This window comes from Choloepus didactylus, chromosome 18, assembly GCF_015220235.1.
Source record: "Choloepus didactylus isolate mChoDid1 chromosome 18, mChoDid1.pri, whole genome shotgun sequence".
In the NCBI taxonomy this organism is placed as follows: domain Eukaryota; kingdom Metazoa; phylum Chordata; class Mammalia; order Pilosa; family Megalonychidae; genus Choloepus; species Choloepus didactylus.
Window position 1 is genome coordinate 42903698 of NC_051324.1, and position 9255 is coordinate 42912952.

At 37.0% G+C, this 9255-nt stretch overlaps 1 pseudogene; it reads right to left on the reverse strand.

Annotated features, from left to right (window-relative positions):
• Positions 1 to 3961: 3961 nt before the first annotated feature.
• Positions 3962 to 4231, reverse strand: LOC119514855 (annotated as a pseudogene).
• Between the last annotated feature and the right edge of the window lie 5024 nt (positions 4232 to 9255).

A 9255-nucleotide genomic window follows, 5' to 3' on the forward strand; every position in this document is an offset into this window, starting at 1 on the left:
AGCTTTTACAGGGCTCCAGTTAACTAATCAAGACCCATGCTGAATGGGCAAGGGCACACCTCCATAGAAATAATCTAAACGAAGGTATTACCCACAGTTGTGTGGGTTACATCTCCGTGGAAGCAACTTAATCCAAAGATTCCAACCTAATCAACACTCATATCTCTGCCCCCACAAGACTGCATCAAAGAACATGGCATTTTGGGGGACGTAATGTATCTAAACTGGCAGAAATGGTAAATCAGTGAGCATATGCTCTTTAGGCTGTCTTTCTCAGATACCAAGACAATCTTTCCTAGTGTTCAACCATCTTGTGAATGCAAAGCATCCTAAATAGGACAAAGACAAACATACTTATGTTAAACTACAAAATAGTTTTTCATTTGCTTGTGTTTACTCAAATGCAATTTAATATTAAACACCATAAACTTAATATCTGCCTCTATATACACTTCCCCTTAACTGCTAGCCCTTCTCATTAACTTCTTTCCTTATTCTTAAGCATAACTCTCTTGGAAAATCCCTTTTAGGATTGATTATCTCCTATGTATAGAACACTCTGCTAGGTATTTAGGCAGATTTCATCTCATTTAATCACATTAGCAATACTTTAAAGCATGTGGTACTATATCCATTTTAGAGTAAGAAAACTGAGTTCCTATAGCCAGCAGTAGTTTTAACCCAGTTTTATCTTCTATTAAAACTTTCCAGTAAGCCAAACTGACTATTAAGTAAAACTAGCATAAACAGATTTAGGAATAAATACAACTGATGGTTTATAAATGTACAAATTAATTTCATTCCCCTGACCATCATTAATTGATTTAGCCTTTAGTCCCTTATCGCAAGCCTCCTTTGTTGACAAGTCTAAATTGTTTTGTCTCCCACACTGGGAAAGTTTTCTCCGCCCCCCCTTCAATAGACTTATAATACTTATGATCTTTTCACCTCTTTACTACCTACATCTCCACAACTACTTTTTTTTATATCATTCTCTTCTCTGATTATTCTTTCTTATCATGCACCGTCTTGGCTCATTTCCATTTCTCCATCTCTTACTCTTTCTTCCTCCCTGTTCAGTACACAGTAGTATAAATCTAATCTAGATGGATGGAAGTGAGGCTTCTGGGAGGATCACTCACTCATGAATGATGATGGTGTGTCATAAAGAATATTCAGGCTGATGTGCTGTGACCTTCCTCTGATTATCCAGGGCTGCTCCTGTAATAACTCTACCAAGACATGTCAGAGAACACTGCAGATACAGCCATCTCATCTCTTGTGCCATGTCCTTTTTCTGTATTGACCAGATATTCTCCATTTCCCTTAACTGAACAAAGAGGCCATGGAAGAGCTTGATCAGAACATCCATAGTTACTGTCAGAGTGCAGTACTGCAGATGACATTTTCTTTCCTTCAAATTCTTTCTGGCACCTGAAGGAGGTTATATTTGAAATTAATAGGACATTTGCTAGATAAAATTTTTTGCTCAAATAGTTTCATGTAGGAATATACTATTTTTTATATTGCATTTCAGATTTTACTAATGGTAGATACTAGATGAGATAACTTTTATGTAGAAAACCAAGCTTCAAATTAGAAAACCAGGGACCCAAATCTGGATATTTCATTTGTATAAGTTCATAGAGCTCCCCAAACCCCATCTGTAAAACTGATCTGGAAATGCTACTTATTGAGTGTTTAATGTGGACCAGACCTAGTTCTGATGCTGAGAATAAAGCAGGGGAAAAAATCCTTGACTGCAGGGTGAAACATAATAAACAGTGATTGCTTACAGCATGTGTGGTGAGACCAGGTCTCTGGAGAAAAATAAAGTGCTATAAAGTGGAAAGGCTGTGTTGAGGATTGTTATCATATAAGGTAGTAACGATTGCCTCACTGAAAAGACATTGAACCATGTATTAGTTTCCTATTGCTGCTATAACAGATAGCCACAAAATCCATGGCTTCAAATGACAAAATTTGTTCTTTTACAGTTACAGAGGTGAGAAGTCCTAAAATACGTCAGCAGACTCTAAGAGAGGATCTGTTTCCTTGACTTTTCTAACTTTGAGAGGCCACCAGCATTCTTTGGCTCATGGCCTCTTCCTCCATCTTCAAAGCCAGTGGTGTAGCATCTTCTAGTCTCTCTCTTTGTCCTTCTGCTTCTATCTCCACATTGCCTTTTGTGTCTGTGACTCTTCTGACTCCCTTTTTAAAAATGCAATTTTATTGAGATATATTCACGTACTATACAAACCATCTGAATTATACAATCACTGGCTCACAATATCATCACGTGGTTGTGCACACATCACCATGATCAATTTTAGAACATTTCCATTACTCCAGAAAAGAAATAAAAATTAAAAATAAAACCCAAATCTTCCCATGCCCCTTATTCCCCCCTGTTATTGACCCATAATATTGGTGTGGTACATTTGTTACTCTTAATAAAAGAATATTAAAATATTACTGTTAACTATAGTCCATAGTTTGCAATAGGTGCATTTTTTACCATACATTATTATTAACTCCTTGTAATAGTGTCATAAATTTGCTCTGGTTCATTAAAGAACTTTTTATATTTGTACAGTTAATCATGGACATTGTCTACCACAAGATTCACTGTGTTGTACATTCCCACTTTCCTTCTGGTAACATACAAGACTCCAAGCTTCCTGCTTCTACCACATTCACACACCATTCAGCATTGTTAATTTTTCTCACAATAATGTACTGCTGTTACCCCTATCCATTTCCAAACATTTAAGCTCAACCTAGTTAAACAGTCGACACAATTTAAGCAACAACTCCCCATTCTTTAGCTTCATTCTATATCCTGATAACCTACATTCTACATTTTATGTCTATGAGTTAATATATTATAATTATTTCATATCAGTGAGACCATACAATGTTTGCCCTTTTGTGTCTGACTGATTTCACTTAACATAATGTCCTCAAGGTTCATCCATGTTGTTACATGGTTCAGGACTTCATTCCTTCTTATTGCTGAATAATATTCCATTGTATGTACATACCACATTTTGTTTATCCATTCATCTGTTGATGGACACTTGGGTTGTTTCCATCTTTTGGCAATTGTGAATAAGGCCACTATGAACATTGGTGTGCAAATGTCTGTTCTCATCCCTGCTTTCAGATCTTCTGGGTATATCCCATGTAGTGGGATTGCCGGGTCATAACGCAACTCTATACTTAGCTTCCTGAGGAACTGCCAAACCACCATAGCAGCTGTACCATTTTACATTCCCAACAGCAGTGAATAAGCGTTCCAGTTTCTCCACATCCTCTCCAACACTTGTAGTTTCCTGTTTGTTTAACAGCATCCATTCTAGTAGGTGTGAGATGCTACCTCATTGAGGATTTGATTTGCATTTCCTTAATAGCTAGTGAGGCTGAGCATCTTTTCATGTGCCTTTTAGCCATCTGTATTTCATCTTTGGAAAAATATCTATTCATGTCTTCAGCCTTTTTTTTTTTTAAATTTGAATAATTTATTATTCTAACAAAAGTACAAAGTATGGAAAATTAGTGTACTTGAATCATTTCAGAAAGCAGAGAAAATTTCACACTAGGAGATAATCCGGTTTTAGCACCCTTAAAAAGAAATATTCAGAGTTAAGACAAGTGGCAATACAAGCTTTTGGCTACCTAAGGTGAATTACACATCTGACTTATGGACTACCATTCATGTAACAGTGCAGTCATTTTGATTTTTTCTCTACAGTTTGAGAGTGCCACAACAAAAAAACACACTTAAGGAGAACAAGAAAGGTGTTCATTGAATTCACAGTTGGTGGTTAGAAGAGGGAATAGAAACACTGAAACAAAAGGAGAGAACACATAAGTTGGAGGAGGAACTTAAATGGAGGGTCTGAAGGCACTGACTATTCAGTACATGCTTTTGTTCTCCCATCTCACAGTGCAACTCCCATCAGTAGAGCTGTCCCAGAAGCAAAAACTTGCTGTGTGCAATCCAGCTCCATTCTTTTGCATGATGATACAGGTCACAATGTATTTAAATGGTTTCCCCAGCTTGGTGAGTTGGCTTAAAGTTTGTTCTACGACATTTGTGGTCCACTGATTCACTTTGCTGTGTTGATAAGCATTGCCACCAATTGCACTTTCTATAGCCTCTTTATATAATGTTGCTCACTTCATCAACAACAAAAGCAGTCTCCTCAGCATCCCAGTAATCTTCCATCTTCCTTCCTGGGCCGTGCCACCCCCTGCTCCTCACTCTCGGCCCATTTTTAAATTGGGTTGTTTGTCTTTTTATTGTTGAGTTGTGGGATTTCTTTATATATTCTGGATATTAATAGCTTATGAGATATCTGGTTTCCAAGTATTTTCTCCATTGAATCTGTTACCTTTTCACCCTTTTGACAAACTCTTTTGCAGCATGGAAGTATCCAATTTTTAGGAGTCCCCATTTATCTATTTTTTCTTTTGTTGCTTGTGCTTTGGGTATAAAGTCTAAGAAACTACCATTTATCACAAAATGTTTCCCTATATTTCTTCTAGGAGTTTTATGATCCTGGATCTTATATTTAGGTTTTTGATCCATTTTGAGTTAATTTTTGGATAGGATGTGAGACTGGTCTCCTCTTTCATTCTTTTGGTTATGGATATCTAGTTCTCCCAACACCATTTAGCAAAGACTCTTCTGTCACAGCTGAAAGGACTTGGGAGTTTTACCAAAAATCAATTGGTCATATGGTTTGGTATGCTGAGCCCTCTATCTTGGAGCTTGCCCTTATGAAGCTCATTACTGCAAAGGAGAGGCTAAACCTGCTTATAATTGTGCCAAAGAGTATTTCCCTGAGTACCTCTTTGTTGTTCAGATGTGGCCCTCCCTCTAGCTAAGCCAACTTGGCAGGTGAACTCACTGCCTTCCCCCATACAAGGTACCTGACTCCCAGGGATGTAAATCTCCCTGGCAACACAGGATATGACTCCCAGGGATGAATCTGGACCCAGGATCATGGGATTGAGAACATCTTCTTAACCAAAAGGGGTAGCAAAATGAAACAAAATAAAGTTTCACTGGCTGAGAGATTTCAAATGGAGTTGAGAGGTTGCTCTAGTGGACATTCTTACATACTATATAGATAAGCCTTTCTAGGTTTTAATGCATTGGAATAGCTAGAAGTAAATACCTGAAACTATCAAAATCCAACCCAGTAGGCTTAACTCTTGAAGACGATTATATAACAATGTAGCTTACAAGGGATGACAGTGCGATTGTAAACACCTTATGGATCACACTCCCTTTATCCAGTGTATGGATGGATAAGTAGAAAAATGGGGACAAAAACTAAATGAAAAATAGGGTGGGATGGGGAGGTGATTTGAGTGTTCTTTTTTACTTTTATTTTTATTCTTATTCTTTCTGGTGTAAGAGAAATGTTCAAAAATAGGGGTGATGAATGCACAACTATATGATGGTACTATGAACAGTTGATTGTACACCATGGATGATTGTATTGTATGTGAATATATCTCAATAAAACTGAATTTTTAAAAAATGCCTAAAAAGAAAAAAAAAATCAAATGATCTTGATCTGAGGGTTTATTTCTAAGCTCTCAGTTCAATCTGATTGATCAATATGTCTATCTTAATGGAGTTCCATGCTGTTTTGACCACTGTGGCTTTATGATAGGCTTTAAAGTCAGGAAACATGATACCTTCCACTTCATTTTTCTTTGCAAGATGTTTTTAGCTATTTGGGGCCCCTTACCCTTCCAAATAAAATTGATAATTAGCTTTTCCATTTTCTGCAAAGTAATCTGTTGGAATTTTCACTGGTATTGTTTTGAATCTGTAGATCAATTTATTAGAATTGAAATCTTAATGACATTTAGCTTTCCAATCCATGAACACAGAATGTCTTTCCATTTATTCAGGTCTTCTTTGAATTCTTTTAGCAATGTCTTACAGTTTTCTGTATACAACTCCTTTACATCCTTGGTTAGGTATATTCCTAGATATTTGATTCATTTAGGTGCTATTGTAAACGGAAATTTTTTCTCAACTATTTTCTCAGATAGTTCATTACTAGTGTATAGAAATACCATTGAATTTTGCTTGTTGATCTTGTATCCTGCCACATTGCTGAACTCATTTATTGGCTCAATTGGCTTTGCTTTTCTTTTTTTTTTTTTTCCTGTATCTACTAAATACAGGAACATGTCATCTGCCAGTAGTGACAGTTTTACTTCTTCCTCTCCAATTTGGATCCTTTTCTTTTTCTTGCCTGATTGCTCTAGCTAGAACATCTAGCACAATGTTGAACATCAGTGGTGACAGTGTGCATCCTTGTCTTGTTCCTGATCTTGGAGGAAAAGCATTCAGTCTCTCACCATTGAGTACAATGTTAGCGGTGGGTTTTTCATATATGCCTTTTATTATGTTGAGTAAGTTTCCTTTGATTCCTACCTTTTGAAGTGTTTTTTATCATGAAAGCATGCTGAATTTTTTCAAATGCCTTTTCTGCATTAATCAAGATGCTCATGTGTTTTTGTCAATGTGGTGTATTAGATTACTTAATTTTCTTGTGTTGAACCACCCTTGCATACTTGGAATAAAACCCACTTGGCCATGGAACGTAATTCTTTTAAAATGTTGTTGGATTCTATTTTGCAAGTGTTTTGTTAAGGATTTTGCATCTATTTTCATTAGAGAGATTGGTCTGAAGTTTCTTTTCTTGTAGTGTCTTTTTTTTTTTTTATCATTTTATTGAGATATATTCACATACCACGCAGTCATACAAAACAAATCATACTTTCGATTGTTTACAGTACCAGTACATAGTTGTACATTCATCACCTAAATCAATCCCTGACACCTTCATTAGCACACACACAAAAATAACAAGAATAGTAATTAGAGTGAAAAAGAGCAATTGAAGTAAAAAAGAACACTGGGTACCTTTGTCTGTTTGTTTCCTTCCCCTATTTTTCTACTCATCCATCCATAAACTAGACAAAGTGGAGTGTGGTCCTTATGGCTTTCCCAATCCCATTGTCACCCCTCATAAGCTACATTTTTATACAACTGTCTTCGAGATTCATGGGTTCTGGGTTGTAGTTTGATAGTTTCAGGTATCCACCACCAGCTACCCCAATTCTTTAGAACCTAAAAAGGGTTGTCTAAAGTGTGCATAAGAGTGCCCACCAGAGTGACCTCTCGGCTCCTTTTGGAATCTCTCTGCCACTGAAGCTTATTTCATTTCCTTTCACATCCCCCTTTTGGTCAAGAAGATGTTCTCTGTCCCACGATGCTGGGTCTACATTCCTCCCCGGGAGTCATATTCTACGTTGCCAGGGAGATTCACTCCCCTGGGTGTCTGATCCCAAGTAGGGGGGAGGGCAGTGATTTCACCTTTCAAGTTGGCTTAGCCAGAGAGAGAGGGCCACATCTGAGCAACAAAGAGGCATTCAGGAGGAGACTCTTGGGCACAAATATAGGGAGGCCTAGCCTCTCCTTTGCAGCAACCGTCTTCCCAAGGGTAATCTTGTAGTGTCTTTATTCAGCTTTGGTATTAGGTTGATGTTGGCTTCATACAATTAGTTAGATAGTGTTCCCTATTCCTTAATTTTTTAGAAGCATTTGAGCAGGAATGATATTAAGTCTTCTTGGACTACTTCGTAAAATTTACCTGTGAAGCTGTCCGGTCCTGGGATTTTTTTGTTGGTAGGTTTATTTTGTTTTTTTTATTTTATTTTATTTTGAAATAAATTCAAAGTTACATCAATAGTTGCAAAAACAATACTAGCCCCATACACAGAATTTCATCATACCCTTACCCCTCCCCCAATAGCTCAATCCACCAACTTTAACATGCTGTCACATCACTGTTTCTTTCCCTCCCTATCTATCATCCATCCTATATTTCTGTCTTCTGAACATGAGAGTTAGCTGCACACATCCTTGAACATACACTATAATTCACATATGTACTTCCCATGAACAAGAACATTGTTTTATGTAATTCCATTAAGCACAGCTAAGAAGTATAAGAGATTCAACAATGATACAATGCTTACATTCTATGTTTCCTTTTCCTTATGTCTCAACTGTGTCCCTTCGAGCCATCTGTCCTCCACCGTCCAATCCCATCCAAGTTCATCCTTAGCATTCAACTGTCATCTAGTTAGACTGTCCTTTTTTTTTTTTTTTTCCTTTTTTCAATTGTGGAAACATATATACAGCCTAAATCTTCCCATTCCACCCCCTCCCTAGCCTTCCATTAGTGGGATTAATCACATTTAGAATGATGTTATGCTCTTTCCCACCATCCATTGCTAGAAATTTCCCTTCACCTCAAACAGCAACCCTACACTCCTTTCTTAACTTCCCATTGCCCCTTCCCCCATTTCTCTTAACCCAAACTCTAATTTCATCTCTATGGTTATATTCTCTGATAATTTCTTTGTGTTTACTGTGGGGCTTAAAATTAACCTCTTAAATCCCTATCAATCTTGTTTTTCTTTGATACCTCCTTCACTTCAATAGGGCACGTAAACTATGTTCCTATACTCCTTCATTCCCCCACCTTTATATAGTTGTCTAAAATTACATATTTTACATTGAGTTCAAAACCACTGATTTGTCCTTAGAGTTCGTGTATTTTTTTATCATGTAGGAAGTAAATAGTGGAGTTATAGTTAAAAAATTATTGACTTCTATTTGTATTCCATTGTGTTTGGAGAATGTTCTTTGAGTATATTCAATTTTTTTTTTCTTGAGGCTTGTTTTATGTCCCAGCTTATGGTCCCTTCTGGAGAAAGATCTGTAATCACTAGAGAAAAATGAGTGTTCTGGTGAGTTGAGATGTAAGGTACTATGTATGTCTGTTAAAATTCTCTATATCTCTTTCTCCTTTCTTTGTCTCTCTGTTGGTAGGGCTTCCTTTAGAATCTGAAGTAGGGCAGGTCTTTTATTGGCAAAGTCTCTCAGCATTTGTTTGTCTGTGAAAAATTTAAGCTCTCCCTCAAATTTTAAGGAAAGTTTTGCTGGATAAAGTATTCTTGGCTGGAAATTTTTCTCTCTCAGAATTTTAAATATGTCATGCCACTGCCTTCTCACCTCCATAGTGGCCACTGAGTAGTCACTACTTAGTCTTATATTGTTTCCTTTGTATGTGGTGAATTGCTTTTCTCTTCCTGCTTTTAGAACTTGCTCCTTCTCTTCAGTATTTGAGAGTCTGATCAGAATATGTCTTG